Genomic DNA, 17889 nt, shown 5'->3' with positions numbered 1-17889 from the left:
CTAGGGGGTCCCCATTTTGTGATTCAAAATAGGGTATGCATTGTGAAACCAAAATAGTAGTGCTTACCTCTATTATTATGATTCTAGATGTGACAAAGACTCAAGTCTATTAAGTGATTGATGATTTCTTTCCCTCCTAAATCATGATAAGATTTTATCTTTTTCTCTTGATCTACTTTACTGTGAGTTTGAAGAAACTCATACTCACACTAAAGTGGGGGTTAAATGTATTGTCTAAAAATGGACACACTTTCCTTTTTAGACCTATTATCTCCCTCTTTATAATGCCTTCTTCAAACCATGGATATTCTTGTGCTTGATCTTTTTTTCTCCTTTCTTCTTCCTCTTTCCACTCAATTTCTTCTAGTGCCTAACCTCTCTTTTTGTGGCTTCATAGACCTAATCTCCACTACTAGGTCAACCTAGTCCCTAGAGGTTTTAGGGCTGAGTGGGGCCCGAAAAGCCTCAGGGGTATAATTGTCTTTCTTGTGCTCTAATGTCAGATTGTATTGTTTTCCTTTCTAGTAAATCATATGTAAGAAGACTTGGAGGCTTCACTTTCACATCCTATTAATTCATGCACTCAATTAATTCAAGCTCTTGCTCTTAATTCCATATTTTTGCCTTTTGCATTCAAGGAGTTCAAGTATTCAATATTTTCAAGAATTTAAGCAAGGAGATCTACATTGAACCATTCATCATCTTCTTCATTGATGCACTTTTATATCCATGGCACCATGATGAGATTATGGTAGATCTATTGGTGGAGATACCCTACATTTCTAGTTCAAGAGCTACAATATATTTACATACAAAATCCTTACAAAAAAAGAGTTTCAAGCAAGGTGAATCCTAATATTTATATTTTATTTCAATCATTTACATTTACAAATCTCATTCATGATTAATTCATTAACCTAGGGCTTGACCAAGGAAAGCCCTCATCAAATCCCAACCACAAAACCTTTGTTTTATGTTTTGATTTGCAAGATATCAGTGAAAGGTTTACATATATGGAACATACATTTAAGGAATTTTCTTAAAAAATTGGTTTTAGGTCACTAGACTACATCAATCTTATTGTAAGACATCTTCCCAAGGTGAACTAGTCCTTCAATCTCTATTTTTTGGGATAAATCTGGGTTTCATTCATTTTTTCATTTTATTCCAAGATTAGAAGATGAATATTCAAATACAGTTTAGAACTATGAGTTTTGAAGCTAAGATACATCTTCCTCTTTGTATTTCAAGGTGAGTCTCTTACATTATATTTCTCTTTTATATCTTCACCCTAGATCCATATCTTAATTGGACTAATTGTATACACATAGCATCTACATTCACATTATTTAAGAAATTATTTTGATTCAACATCTACATAATCCTATCAAGGGCCAAAGAGTATGTTTCCTTATATTGTATTCCTCTTTATAATTCAAATTTAGTATTGGTTTCCTTCCTCCTTTTGGTTCTAGCTAATTTTATTTGGATCATAAGTGGAATCATATTTGTGAATTTCCCTCTTTCCCTCACATATATATTTGAATGGTTTAGTGGACCTCAAAATTGGGAGATTTACAACCCTATTTAAGTGTCTCTCTTTTCCCCCTAAATAGATTTAACCATATTTGATAATTATGAAGAAACAATCATAAAACATATTTATAGGGAAGGCAATAGAGAAGTGGACAATCTTGCTAATGAAGGATTTGAGCAATACAATTCCACAAAACCCAAAGAATACTTGTATCTAAAAACCTATCACAGAGAAGAAAAAGACAAGAGGAGGCAAGGGATTTGCTCTGAAAATATACAAATTGTATTCTTAGAAATGAAAAAGATAAGAGATAATTATAAAAGATCTATCCTTATAGAAGGAGATTGAAATCTAAGAAATGGTACCTAAAAGGAAAAGGCTATTTAATAATTACTAATTAATTATTAAATTTGAATCTAAAAGTACATAAAGGAAAATATTAAGGGAGAAAATGTAATTTTAATTAATGAAATTAAATTAACATTTTTCTCTAGCACCCCTCCTTAAGATGAGCAATAATGTAACTACAATGTTGAAAGCAACCTTGGGTCCTGGCAACAAGGCCTGACGAGGTACCCAATGACAACCAAATCTCTATGAAATAGAGAAATAGAGAAAACCCAATGGGAAAACTCAACTCTAAAAAGAAATACAAAAAAGATGCACAAATGAAACATCTCAAGATAATGTCTCAAGACCATAAGTACAATGAAAACCTCCATAATAGAAGCTTGAGACTCCATAGCCCCCCTAGAATGGAAGAACTCTGGCATTGATGAACATACCAATGTAGCTTCAACCTAAAGGAATCAAAGGTAGTGGGCAAGGATGATAAAACCCATGTATGTAAGGTGCAGCTGGAAATCCTAGCTGATTCTCAAAGGAGAAAGCATGAGAATCTTGAAATGGAATCTCCAATGGAGGTGAGATAAAAAGTGTATTGAATCTATCATCTATGAGGAGATGTGTGTCCTCTAATATATCTTCAACAAGTAGGATAGGTGGCTAGATGACTAGAGTTTCAATAGTAGACAATGCTAAAGAGTAATCTTGTGCAAGAGATGGAATCTGAATAGGAGGTGGAGGTGTAGAAGTCACAACACTAGTCTCAAGAACAACACATAAGTTCAAGAGACTTGACTTCACCTCAGTAGACTCTTGTGAAAAAAGAGAGTGAGTCACCAATAGTGGAGATGGTGACCAATATTTGAGAAGGAATATAGGTGGGAAGCATGATCAATGGTCCCTATAGCAATAATATTGCATGTCTCACTATCTCTAATGTGCATTGAATCTTGTGCAAACTAAACTGTCTTCCTTGTCCCACTATGTGTAATCTGATAAATAAAGATAAGGTTAGAGGACAAAGATGGAACATAAAGTACATCATAAAATGTACCATAATCAATGTCAATAGAACCCTTCCCACATACAATCATAATAGTGTTGTTCCTCATCAAAATGTGTGGAGTAGGAAAAGCCTCAAAAGAAGAGAACAAATCCTGAGAAGATGTCATATGGTGTGAAGCACCAGAATCTAGTAACCATTTAGAAGAATGAGGAATAGTAGTTGCACATAGTGCATGACCCTTTCCTATATCTTTATCATCTAACTAAAATGATAATGATAAAGAAGGTATATGAGAGGTAGAAGGAATATCAATGTTGCTCTTCTAATGGAGAGCTACCAAATCTGAAACCTATTTGGCATAGACATCTGACTTCTTCTCATAACAATGTGACTCATCATCATTAGGCTTATTACAATAAGCACACTTCAGTCTTTTTGGCTTTGATTTATCCCCCTTAGGAGACTCTATAGAATGAGATTTATGTGTCTTCTCCTTCGTCCCTGAAGATGATCAAGCTACCAATGTATAATTCTATGAGCCTATGAGAGAATCCAACTAATGATCACAAAAAACCTTAAAGGATGACATGATAAATTTATTACCCAAAGAATCTTTGGTGGAATAGAAGGTAGAAGCAAAAATCTAAAATTTTCCATGAAGCTCAGAAAGAATTAGGTAGATGCACTCAGTATCAATCTTGGTCTTCTCACAACCCTGCAATAAAGATGTTTGTTGTTTTAACTTCATCAAGAAGTCCCCAATGGAAGCAAAATAATCTGGTACAAGAGAGGTAATCTCTCCCTCAATTTGAATTTCCATGAATTCACTCACTATACCAAAAAAGCCTTCAAGCTTGGTCCACATAGCTAGAGGGGTATTGCACCTATCAAGATGAAACTATAGACTATTAGATACCTATAAAGAAATCAACCTCATTTCCTCATCCATCTTGTTCCTATGATGCATGACCTCAAAAGGCCTTTATAAAATTAGTTACATGACATCTAAACAAGACCACAATGCTTTTGACTGGAGAAGTCATTTCATCAAGGTCTTGCATGTGTGATAGTTATGAGGGGTCAGAAGTTCTAGATAAGAAGAGGTCTTCGTCATTGTTTAGAAGGTGTTGGATTGTTTTATGCAGGCAAAAGAATGACCAAATGCTTAAAGTACTATTTCCACTCAATATTACTCTAAACTAATATGAGATCTAGAAAGTAGACAATAAATTATGCATTTATAAAAAATAGCACCTGAGTATGTGTCCATATGAGCCTGAATGAAGCCTTTAAAGTTGCAAAAATTAGGATTTGTAATTTTCAAAAAAAATTGGGGAAATAGATTACAAACAACCTGCAACAATGTGTAGATCACAAAATTCTACCCCAAAATTTTAAAAAATTGCTCAAAAAAAGGAGTTTGTATCAGTGAGATATCATTGTTCGAAAATCACCTCTATAATTGTTTTTTCTGAATCATCACTATCCCACCTCCAAAAATGAAATAAAATGCTCAAGAAATGTCAGATTTGTTCTATCAAACCCTCATTCTCCTTTTTATCCAAATCCCAAACAAGCTATAGTAGATCTTCCTCTGATACCATGAAGGATTTGAGCAATACAAATCCACAAAGCCCGAAGAATACATGCATGTAAAAACCTATCACAGAGAAGAAAAAGACAAGAGGAGGCAAGGTTTTTACTCTAAAAATATGCAAATTGTATTCTCATAAATGAAAAAGATAAGAGATAATTACAAAAGATCTATCCTTATAGAAGGAGATTGAAACTTGAAAAAGGGTAACCTAAAAGGGAAAATCCATTTAATAATTAGTAATTAATTATTAAATGTGAATGCAAAAGTGCATAAATGAAAATCTTAAGAAGGCAGAAAAGGTAATTTAATAAATTAAATTAAATTAATATTTTTCTCTAATATCTAATAAAGGAGTAGATGGAGAAGAGATTCTAATAAGACAAGTCAATATGATAAGTATAAGGTAGATATTTTCTCTAGACTACTGCTAGCTTTGAATAGTTAGAGTATTCTAAATGCCTTAAGAAAAGTAGTACTCCTAAGGAGGAAACAAAATTCCAAACTTGAATAAATTTTAAGAAAATCAATAAATTTGAAGAGACTGGCATTATATATATATTGAGAAGGAAAAAAATTAATAGATACATTAGCAAATAAAGGAACAAATGGTAAGGCTTATCTGTTAAAGAATGATTAGATCAACTAATCCTTAATCCAATTCTTATATTTAAAGTAAACAATTGTAAATCTTCACTTAAATTATTCACATGTGGGAAGAAACCCCATTAACTAAATTTATCAATATCTAGACTTGGAGATTTCCCAACTTAGTATTTTTTGTACAATAGAAATAATTTCAAATAATAAGAGACTAATATAGTAATTTCCTTTGTAGTGTATTTTTCTCTTTTAATGAATAAAAATAAATAAGGTTACATGGATTTATTTTTCTCTTCCTCTCTATATCATTTATTGAATAGCAAAAAATTTAACAATGATCTTGACCAAGAACAAGTGTATGCAAACTTTTTCAAGATTCATAGATAAGGAATGGAAGCTACTGGATAAAGAAGGATATTGTATAAAGAGGGAAGATAGAGAATAGTCATAAAGGAAGGAAAATCCATTTGGATCATAATATAAAAGTATATCAGAGGAATTATAATAACTTCTAACAATACATAATAATTAATATTGGCTTCAACCTTTTACCGATAATTAAAAAACATCTTGGAAATCTAGTACCTCTTCATGTATGAGGCATAACTTGCATCAAAATAATAATAAAATTGTTTTAAAAAAATATTATAGATTCAAGTGTAGAACAACAATATGTTATTTATTTTGAAATTGGTAAAATAGATCAAAATTTATTTTAAAAATGGTAGATATATGTCTATGAGGTTTCTCAAGCCACTAGTAAAGAAAACTAGATTTTACTATGTTAATGTTGTTCGAAAATTGAAAACATATTATGGTTAGAAAAATGAGAAGATATATGAGATTATGGTGGTAATTATAGAGATACCAATTTGATTGTATGTAAACTTGATGAGGATGAATTCAAGAATTTATGTTGGAAGATGAAAAAATGTGTAAAGGGACTAAAATAGAGGGAATTGGGCTTTAATACCTTAGGTTAATTTACCAACCCTTTTCCAAGCTTGAAATGTGATTGGGTTTTGGTTTCCATCATAACTTTCTTTCTTTTTTAAAATCATAGAGTCCTCCATAATGTGATCGCATTTTGGAGATGTAAATGGATGCCTCTTCTTGTTTCATCTCTCTATCTATCTATCTATCTATTATGATCCATAATTAGTATTCTTAATCTCTATAATTTTTCCTAATGTATATCACATTCTTCTCCTTCTCGTTCTCTCTCTGTCTCTAGCCTTCCTGATCTCTATATCTTTTCCTAATCTCTCTCTCTCTCTCTCTCTCTCTCTCTCTCTCTCTCTCTCTCTCTCTCTCATGTGTGTGTGTGCTCCCTCCCTCCCTCCTCTTCTCTCTTTCTTCATATCCGCTTATCTCCCTCCTTCCTTCACCCCTCCCCTCCATATCTCTCACTATCTTTTTCTCTCCCTCTCTCTTTGTCTATCGCACTCTCATTATCACATTCTCTCTCAATATCTCTCTCCCTCCCTCCCTCCCTCTCTATTTTTATAAATGTATGCATTATGGAAAACTATATTTGAACCTCTAACCTTTCATAATGCAAATGTTATGATGGGGAAAATGTTAGGACAGTCAAAATGAAATCATTTTTTCTTTACAAAACACAATTTTGTTTTGTCAAAGTTAAGATTTTTTTATTATTTTTTGTGGCTTGGAAAAGACTAGGCTTCTCAAAGCCTACTTTTTCAAAATTTGAATAACATATGTGTACTATGAAAAGTTTTCCTCTTTTTATTTGGTCATGTTTTTGCATACTATCTTGGAAGACTTACCCAAATACAACTATATCTTTTTTGAACCATACAAGAGTCTACATCCTACTATAATTTGTAGGAAAAAATGATAAAAAAATTCCTTTTGTGCAGAAAGGATTTGACCCTTCTAAAATATTTTCTAAAGATTTAGTATTTTAGAAACTAGATTAAGAATACTACGATTCTTGTTCTTTTTGTATCTTCAATTTTGAGTGAATGAATCTCAATGTTCTCCTCCAAGTTTAGTTTAGCTGATTTTGGAAAATTAAATTGACAATTATACCCAACTTTCTGTTCACTTTCTTGGTGCGCTTTTCCTATATTTTAGCTCTCATTTTTTTCGGGTTCAATGACCCTTTTTTGGTTCTCTATCTTGGTGCACATACCTAAAATATCATAATTCAAATAAAAATTAAGGGAACTAATACACTAGCATGTTCAAATTAGGGCATGTTTATATTGAATTATGGTCCTATAGCCCACCCAAAAAAGGACAAACTAAAAGTAGTTATAGAGTGCACTAGACCTAGGATATTTTCTCAAGTTACCTCATGAGTATATGATGACAATATTGATGAGATAAGGCCAAAAATAATCTCAAAATGACTCAAAATGACAACACTCTAAAGCAATTGCCCAAAAATGAATGTGACATTCAAAGGGGCTTACAATTTACAACCCTATAGGGATAAAAATAAATAAAACCACTAAATGTTCAACCATTGTCTTAGGAAACAAGTGTTGCATAATAGCTAATATTATCTATTAATTATAATTAAGAGAATAAATTTAATCACTATAAGAGAATAAATTTAGTTGAACTATAATATTAAATATAATTAGGTATAATAGGAATATTTTATTAAAATTTGAAATTAATAACTAAACATTAAAAGATAAGATTTATAACTATAATAGAATAAATTTAGTTGAATTATAATATTTAATATAATTAGGTATAGTATGAATGTTAAAAAGTAAAACATAATTATTAATAATTTATTTTTTGCAAATTTATTGCAACACTTTAAGAATTTAACAAATCCATGAAATTAAAATAAAAAACTAATACTAAACAAAGTAGACAATATGAATTATATACTTTTTATTTAATTACAAGAAATGTATTTACAATGAATAAGGTTTACCAATATAGAGAAGAAGAGCATATGTTAAATGGGATTACAAAGTCTAGGTGTACTATACATAATTTTAGTATCTTTATCTATAATAGTCTTGGGAATATTTTGCATAAAATAAATAAATTTTTTTCTTTTGGTCGGTAATTATATATTATTAAATATAAAGAGAAATTAGATGAAGATCATAGCCTCGCCAAAGGCCACTAGACACCAAGTATCCAGCATCTTCAAACCCACAAATCCATAGTACCCTTATAGTGTCTACCTATACACAATACAAGCAATTCCAAGCATATTATCAAAAGACATCCAACACTACCAACAACATCCTACCTATAGGTACATGTAACTATATCATGCTTTTCTAAATTTGATTCCCTTTGTATGTGAATGGAGATTTATATCAAAAGACACCATCTTTGCCTTCCTCCTCTTCTTTCCTTTAACAATGAACCAACCCTCTTCCATCTGAGTTGCATCTATATGTCAATACATGGAAAATCATGAGTTTTCTCCTCCACAAAATCCTCTTGGGATTGCTCTTCTATAAATTCATTTTTTTGCTGGGAGAGAGATCTTTTCACTTCAAAATCATCTAATTTGCATGTCCCAACTAGAGTTTTTATCTCTTTTCCAACCAGAGTAACAATCCCATCATTCTCCTTTGCATCCCCAACACCATTTTGTGATTTTTGTTCAGATGTCTCCTTTGGGGGCATTTTCTTTTTCTCCCTAGAGACAACTTGTTTGAAGCTCATTTTCTACTCTTCCCTCTTCTCCATTATATAATGGTAGGCTTCAACATCCTTCAACCATGTTGTTGGCTACCAAACTCTTCCATTATTTCATTTGGCTGCAACATGTCTAATCTTAAAAAAAATCCTGCATCTGAAGGGAACCCCTTCATAATCCACTAATTGGATTCAACTTCCCTTTGACATCTTAATCACAATCTCATTTGGAAGCATCACCACACTATCCATTTCCACAAGAATTCAAGCATAGGTAGAGTGAAGAAGATCTAAAGATCCCTACTCAATCAATAGAAATTTCCCTAATGCTTACCCTACTACTTAAATAAAAAAACCAAACCAAAGATGTAAGGGTAAGTAGGGAAGCCTCATCCAAATAGGAAAATTCTCAAAATTTTCCTTAACTAGATTGAAATTTGGATATCATGGTTTTAACATCAGAGGAAAAAATTCCCAACACTATTGATAATCACACGTGATCCTATTTTTATCTTTTACAAGTTCAAAAATAGCACTAAAAAACCCTTTGGATGCAAGGTAGATCTAGACACAACCTTCCATAACTGGCTTCCAATATTTAGAGATCCATTTGTGAAGATCTATCAAGCTTGGCCAAAACCCTTTGAATCATCCAATCAAACCAAGCTCAACAAAAATGCCCATATTGTGAATGACCTCTTCCTCCAATTCTACCTCCAACACAATAGATCAAGTTATTTGTGATGGAGTGATAGATTTCAATGTATGTACTTCATGTCACACGTTACTTGAACCCACACCCCAATCACACTTTTGTATGCCCATCGCCTTCGTCATTATCTCTAATGGATGAGCCCTAACTTCTTCCCTTATTGTTGCATCAGATGGACCACCGTCCTCAACACCACATAGGTATGGACATTTGAACCTTCATTGGAGATGCTCAAGGTCCAAACCAGTAATAGGAGGACTGCAAGAAATGAACCTGCTTCCACTGTCACACTGTTATATACCAAACATGCCCCCATGACAAGCATGCACATTCACAAAAGAAAAGAAAAAAAAAACCCTAGCCTTTGTCTGTCCTTCGCAGCCAAATGCCATAATAATATTGGAATAAATAAATATCAATTCTTAATTAAGGATCTTGTTATAAAATTAAAAATTATAAGTGCATCCTAAAAAGTTGACTCACAAGAGGCCTAGTGTTTCTTGAAAATTTGGCTAATAAGACCTCAAACATATCAACCAATCACCATCAAAAAAAAGAATTTTAGTAATTTGGTAAATTAAAATCTTCACATGTATAATATTCAAAAAAAAAATTAAAAGGAAAAAAGGAAAAATCATGAATTATTATTGATTGAAATAGAGAAATTTAATCACCACTTAAACCAAGTGATTGTTATAGTATATAGCATACAACAAATACTAAACTAGCTATATATTTATTAAATGATATATAATATATATATAAAGAAAGTTGAGAGATATCAAGGCTTTAATTTTTAAATGTGTTTTTTTTAATTAAATTAAAGCCTTGATATCTCTAGTTTCTCTTTATATATATATTATATATCATATAATAACTATATAGCTAGTAGCATCTATAAGAGAAATTCCCAAGAATAAAATTGTACTTTATTGTTTAGATTATAGGAATAAATAGGGTTTCAGATTAAATTTCTAATTTAATTTATGGGATATGGTTGAATATGGGATAGTATTCAATAAGGGCTAGGATTAACATATAATTTACCTCTCTTTGTCTCTCTCATCTATACCTATGTCATGTCTCTCTCATTCTCTACCTTCTCCCATTCTCACTCTCTCTTACATCTCTCCCCCCCTTACAACCCTATTTCACTATCTCTTTCCCATCTTATCACAATCTCTTTCTCATTTAGCCTCTCTCTCTTGTCTATCTTCCCTTCACTACCTTCTTTTACTACCTTCGCTCTCTCCTCTCATGATTTCTTTGTCATATATCCTTTATCTCTACCTCATATTTATCACCCTCTACCAATTATCTCACTACCCCTTACTTGTATTTCATAATCTCATCTCTCTCTCTCAACCACATTCCCCTTTCCTTCATCACTATCTCTATCTATTTTGAGTGCTAATTAGCCTCCTTGAGCTCTATCTCATCGCTACCTCATGTCTTTCACCCTCTCCCCTTCTCACTCTCTTGTGTATAGTTCGGCTCCTTATTACCCCACTCTTACCTTTCTCCCTTTATATCTTCCTCCTAATTAACTTCCCTACCAAGAAAAACTTTAATGGCTAATATTCACCAATTGGCTAATGTCATTCATCAGGGACCCCAAATTTGGCTAAATATTTTTCACTTTTAGGGTGGTAATTCAACTTCACTTTAGAAAAATTGGGTCCCATGCTTAGGCCAATCTCCAATAATAATACATAAGTATTTTTATTTTGGTGATGACTTTGTCAATGGAATCTAATATTTCTACATGGTAAATTAAATATTTTTGTCTAAAATTTTCAAGTCATGTCTTATTCAATGGTCATATTCACAAATATTTGGTAAAAAATTAAGTTAGGTTATAGGTTAAGTATGTGGATTTGACATGTGTCTTTATTCTAGAGACTTTCCATGAAACTTTTTATCCTTTCTCACTTTGGCCCAAAATAGATTTGAATGGGCACATGTGTCTTTATTTTAGGTATTTTTTTAAAAACTTGGTATCCTTTTAAAGTGAAGCCTAAAATAGGATTTAGGCCATTGATTTAGGATCATCCAATGGTTATAAAAAATATAGGTGTTGCCTCCAAATGACCATTCTAATTTGAATGGAAATTGTAATGATAAAAGTGGCATAAATTTAACCTTTGAGTTAGATGATTAATTAGGCTCCATATTATAATAATAATTTCATGGTTTCTAAGTATGTGTACCTTTTTCCATGATTTTCATCAATAATGAAATATTCACCAGGATTATAAAGAATTTTTATATGATTGAAAAAAATTGCGAATAAAATTAAAAAATTTCTACTTCAAAAAATAAATTTGCAAATAGAAATTATTATTTTTTCCTAGAAATAATGTCTGATTCACCAATATTTTATACTTTTTCCCAAAGGGGGGTTTCTTAAAGTTATCCCTGTGACTGCCTACTTATATCAACTCCCTCCTCTCACCATCTCTTCCATGATATATATATCACTCACTCGCTCACATTCCATATTCCTTCATCACCATCTCTATCTATTTTGAGTGATAGCTAGCTTCCTTCTTGAGCTCTATGTCATCTTTCCCCTTCTCTCTCTTTGTATTACCTCTCCCACTTCCCCTTCTCCATTTTCCTAATCCCCCTCCCCCTATCACCATTACCTCTTCCATGATACTCTCTCTCTCTCTCTCTCTCTCTCTCTCTCTCTCTCTCACACACACACACACACACACACACACACATACACACACACACACACACACACACACACACACACACACACACACACACACACACACACACACACATTCCCCATTCCTCACTCACTCACACTCCCTCCTATCACAATCTCTTCCAATATATTTACTCTATCTCTTTCTCAATCATTTAAACACTCATAATCATTATTCCTTCATTGCCATATGTACTTGTTTTGAGTGATAATTAGCTTCCTTCTTGAGCTCTATCTAATCTCTCTCTCCTCCACTTTCCTAACCCCCCTCCCCCCATTGTCATCTCTTCCCAATTTATTACCATATATCTCTACCTCATTTTTCTCAGCCTCTCTTCCTTGTCACTATCATGTGTATATAAGTTCTCCTTATTACCCCCCTCTCTCTCCCTTCCTCCCTTTATTACTTCCCCTAGTTACCCTTATTAACTATACTCCCTCCTATTACCAGCTCTTCCACCTCTCTCTCTCTCTCTCTCTCTCTCTCTCTCTCTCTCTCTCTCTCTCTCTCTCTCTCTCTCTCTCTCTCTCTCTCTCTCTCTCTCTCTCTCTCTCTCTCTCACACACACACACACACACACAAACAATCTATCTTCTTCTTCTATCCCCTTCTCTCTCTCTTCCTATCCCCTTAGCTCCCCTCCTTGCCTCCCCCCCTCCATATCTCTCTCCCTGTCTTTTTCTCTCCCTCTCTCCTTCTCTCTTTGTCTCTCCCACTCTCATTACCTCATTCTCTCTCAATCCCTCCCTCCCTTTCTATTTTTATAAGTGTATGAATTATGAAAAAGTATATTTGAACCTCTAACCTTTCATAATGAAAACATTATTATGGGGAAAATGTTAGGATAGTCAAAACACAATCATTTTTTTCTTTACAAAACACAATTTTGTTTTGTAAAAATTAATATTTTATTATTATTTTTTGTGGCTTGGCAAAGGCTAGGCTTCTCCAAGCCTAGTTTTTTAAAATTTGAATAACACAAGTGTGTTATGAAAAGTTTTCCTCTTTTTAGGTGGTCATTTTTTTGCACATCATCTTGGAAGACTTACCCAAATACAACTATATCTTTTTTGACCCTTATAAAAGTCTACATCATGCTATAACATCATGTTATGAAAAGTCTACAAGTGTGTTATGACCCTTCTAAAATATTTTCTATTTTTGAAAAGATTTAGTAGTTTAGAAACTAGATTAAGAATAATGCAATTCTTGTTCTTTTGGTATCTTCAATCTTGAGTGCATGAATCTCAATTTTCTCCTTTGAGTTTAGTTTAGCTGATTTTGGAAAATTAAATTTTTACTTATACCCAACTTTTTGTTCACCATCTTGGTGCACTTTTCCTATGTTTTTAGCTCTTATTTTTTCTAGGGTTAGTGACCATTTTTTGGTTCTCCATCTTGGTACACATACCTAGAACATCATAATTCAAATACAAATTGAGGAAACTAATACACTAGCATGTTCAAATTAGGGCATTTTTATATCTAATTATGGTCATATAGTCCACCCAAAAAAGGACAAACTAAAAGTAGTTATAGAGTGCAATAGACCTCGAATATTTTCTCAAGTCATCTCATGAGTATATGATGATAATATTGATAAGATAAGGCCAAAAATAATCTCCAAAAGACTCAAAAGAACAACACTCTAAAGCAATTTCCCAAAAAGGAGTGTGAATTGAAAAGGGCTTACAATTGACAACCCTATAGGGATAAAAATAAATAAAACCACTAAATGTTTCAACCATTGTCTTAGGAAAAAAGTTTTGCATAATAGCTAATATTATCTATTAATTGTAATTAAGAGAATAAATTTAATCACTATAAGAGGATAAATTTAGTTGAACTATAATAATAAATATAATTAGGTATAGTAAGAATATTTTATTGAAATTTGAAATTAATAACTAAACATTTAAAGATAAGATTTAATAACTATAAGAGAATAAATTTAGTTGAATTATAATTTTAAATAGGATGAATTTTAAAAGGTGAAAAATAATGATGAAAAGTTAAAATTTTCAAATTTACCACAACACTTTAAGAATTTGACATATCCATGAAATTAAAATAAAAAAACTAATACTAAACAAAATAGACAATATGAATTATATTTTTTTATTTAATTACAAGACATTTATTTGCAATGAATAAGGTTTACCAATATAGAGTGGAAGAGCATATGTTAAATTGGAATTCAAAGTCTAGATGTACTATACATAATTTTAGTACTTTTGTCTATAATAGTCTTGGAATTTTTTTGTATAAAATAAATAACATTTTCTTCTTCTTTTGGTCAATAATTAATAGATATTACTAAATAGAAAGATTAATTACATGAAGATCATATCTCACCCAATGCTACTAGACATTGATTATCCAGCCTCTCCAAACCCACAAATCCTTAGTACCCTTATAGTCTCTACCTATACACAATACAAGCAATTCCAAACATACTATCAAAAGATTTCCAACACACTACCAACAAAATCCTACCCAAAGGTACATGTAACCATACCATTCTTTTCTAAATTTTCTTCCCTTTGTATGCGAATGAATAGTCATATCGAAAGACACCATCTTTGTCTTCCTTCTCTTCTTTCCTTTAACAATGTGCCAACCCTCTTCCATATGAGTTGCATTTGTATGTCAATCCATGGAAAGAATCATGAGTTTTTTCCTCCACGATATCCTCTTGGACTTGCTCTTCTACACATTCATTATGTTGTTCAGAGAAAGATCTTTTTGCTTACAAATCATCCAATTCACATGTCCCAACTAGAGGCTTTTCCTATCTTCCAACTAGAGTAGCAACCCCATCATTCTCCTTTGCCTCCCCAAAACCATTTCATGATTTTTATTCAGTTGTCTCCTTTGGGGGGCTTTTTTTTTCTCCCTAGAGAAATCTTGTGTGAAGCTCATTTATTGCTCTTTCCTCTTCTCCACTATATAGTGGTGGGCTTCGACATCCTTCCACCATGTTGTTGGCTTCCAAATTCTTCCTTTATTGCATTTGGCTAAAACATGTCCAATCTAAAAATAAATCTTATATCTGAAGGGAATCCCTTCATAATCCACTAGTTGGATCCAACTTCCCTTTGATGTCTTAATCACAATCTCAGTTGGAAGGATCACTACACTAGCCATTTCCATAAGAATTTGAGCAAAGGTAGAGTGAAGAAGATTTGAAGATCCCTTGTCAATCAATAGAAATTTCCCTAAAGCTTCTCCTACTACTTAAAGAAAGTAATAAAACCAATGACGTAAGGGTAAATTGGACAGCCTCACCCAAATAGGAAATTTCTCAAAAACTTCCTTAACTAGATTGAAATATGGATACCATGGTTTTAACATCAAAGGAAAATAAATTCCCTATGCCATTGATAATCACACATGATCCTATTTTTATCTTGTAAAAGTTCAAAAACAACACTAAAAAACCCTTTGGATGCATGGTAGATCTACACATAACTTTCCATAATTGACTTCCAATAGTTAGAGATCCATTTGTGAAGATCTTTCAAGCTTGGCCAAAACCCTTTGAATCATCTAATCAAACCAAGCTCAGCAAAAATGCCCATGTCGTGAATGACCTCTTCTTCTAGCTCTACCTCAAACACAATAGAGAAATTCATTTGTGATGGAGTGATGAATTTCAATGTATGTTCATCATGTCATACATTAGTTGAATCCACACCTTGGTCACATTTTTGTATGCCCACCACCGTCATCTTTGAATCTAGTGGATGAGCCCTAACTTCTTCCCTAGTTGTTGCATAAGATGGACCACCATCCTCAACATCACAAAAGTTTGGGCATTTGATCCTCCACTAGAGATGCTTAGGGGCCAAACCAATCATAGGAGGATTGCAGGAGATGAACATGCTTCCACTATCACACCGTTGTGCACCAAACATGCCCCAATGACAAGCATGCCCATTTGCAAAAAAAGAAGAAGCCCTAGCCTTTGTCTGTCCTTTGCAGTCAAGTGCCATAATTATATTAGATTAAATAGGTATGCTCTTCCAACTCTATATAGGTATGCACATCCTTAAAAAATGACTCACAAGAGGCCTAGCATTTCTTGAGAATTTGGCTAATAAGACCTCAAACATATCAACCAATCACCATCGACAAAAAAGAATTTTAATAATTTGGTAAATTAAAATTTTCACATGTATAATATTCAAAAAAAAATTTAAAAACTTAAAAAGGAAAAATTATGAATTGTTATTGGTTGAAATCAAGAAATTTAATCACCACTTAAACAAAGTGATTGTAATAGTATATAGCATTCAACAAATACTAAACTAGCTATATATTTATTATATAATACATAATATATATATAAAGGAAGCTAAGAGATATCAAGGCTATAATTTTTAAATGTGTTTTCTTTTAAATTAAATTAATGCCTCAATATCTCTAGTTTCTCTTTTTATATATTATATATTATATAATAAATATATAGCTAATAGCATCTGCCAAAGCAAGTCCTAAGAATAAAATCATAGTTTAGTGTTCAGATTATAGGAATACATAGGGTTTCAAATTAAATTACTAATTTAATTTATGGGATATGGTTGAATATGGGATAGTATTCAATAAGGGTTAGGATTAGTATTTAATTTACCTCTCTCTCTCTCTCTCTCTCTCTCTCTCTCTCTCTCTCTCTCTCTCTCTCTCTCTCTCTCTCTCTCTCCCCCACTCTCTCTCTCTCTCTCTCTCTCTCTCTCTCTCTCTCTCTCTCTCGGCATGTGCCACCCACTTTGATTATTTCCTCTCCCTCTTTTTACCATCTGTAACTCCTTATTTACCCTTAGTCTTCACCTCATCTCTATTCCCCTATCCCTTCTCTCTTTAACTCATCTCTCCAAATTACATATAAAATAAATAAGATTATTTGAAATATTATTCATTATTAAATGCATCTTCCTTTTAAAGCACATTTTATTTACATGCTCCTAATTTGCATTTCTTTTTTAATTTTAAAAGAGATAAGAAGTTTCTATTTTAAATTAAATTATATTAATTAATTAAATTTAATATATCTTAAATTTATTAGATACTCTATTTTAATTCTACAATACAATAAATAATATTTTATATTAAATATTTCAAAAATATATAATTTGAATTCTAAAAATAAACTAATCTATCCAAAAATACAATGTTGTCCCCTAAAGTAAAAGATGTATTCACCTCTCTTAACACCTATGGATTTCTTTTAACATCTATATATATATATATATATATATATATATATATATATATATATATATATATATATATATATATATATATATATATATATATATATATATATATATATATATATATATATATATATATATATATATATATATATATATATATATATATATATATATATATATATATATATATATATATATATATATAAGTCTCCATATAGGTTGGCTTCCTCTATATATTTTATTTTATTTATATAATCATATTATTTGTATAATTAAAGGGTTCAATATACTTAATCATTTGTTTAATTATCTTTAGGGTTTTCACTTGATTTTGATTAGACAAGGGTCAAATTTTAATTTGAGTTAGTTTTAAGGTATGATGTAGTTTTAAAATAGGGTTAAAATTTGTTTAATTATTTAATTAGGTTTAGAAGTATGGTTCAATTTGTTCAGTGTTTTGTTTCGCATAGTGCACAATTCAAATCAATGTTTATGATTTAATGTAGGATTG

The sequence above is a fragment of the Cupressus sempervirens genome, chromosome 2, assembly GCF_028749045.1.
Source record: "Cupressus sempervirens isolate cs-2001-9-10 chromosome 2, ASM2874904v1, whole genome shotgun sequence".
Classification (NCBI taxonomy): domain Eukaryota; kingdom Viridiplantae; phylum Streptophyta; class Pinopsida; order Cupressales; family Cupressaceae; genus Cupressus; species Cupressus sempervirens.
Note: the sequence above shows the minus strand (reverse complement) of the source record.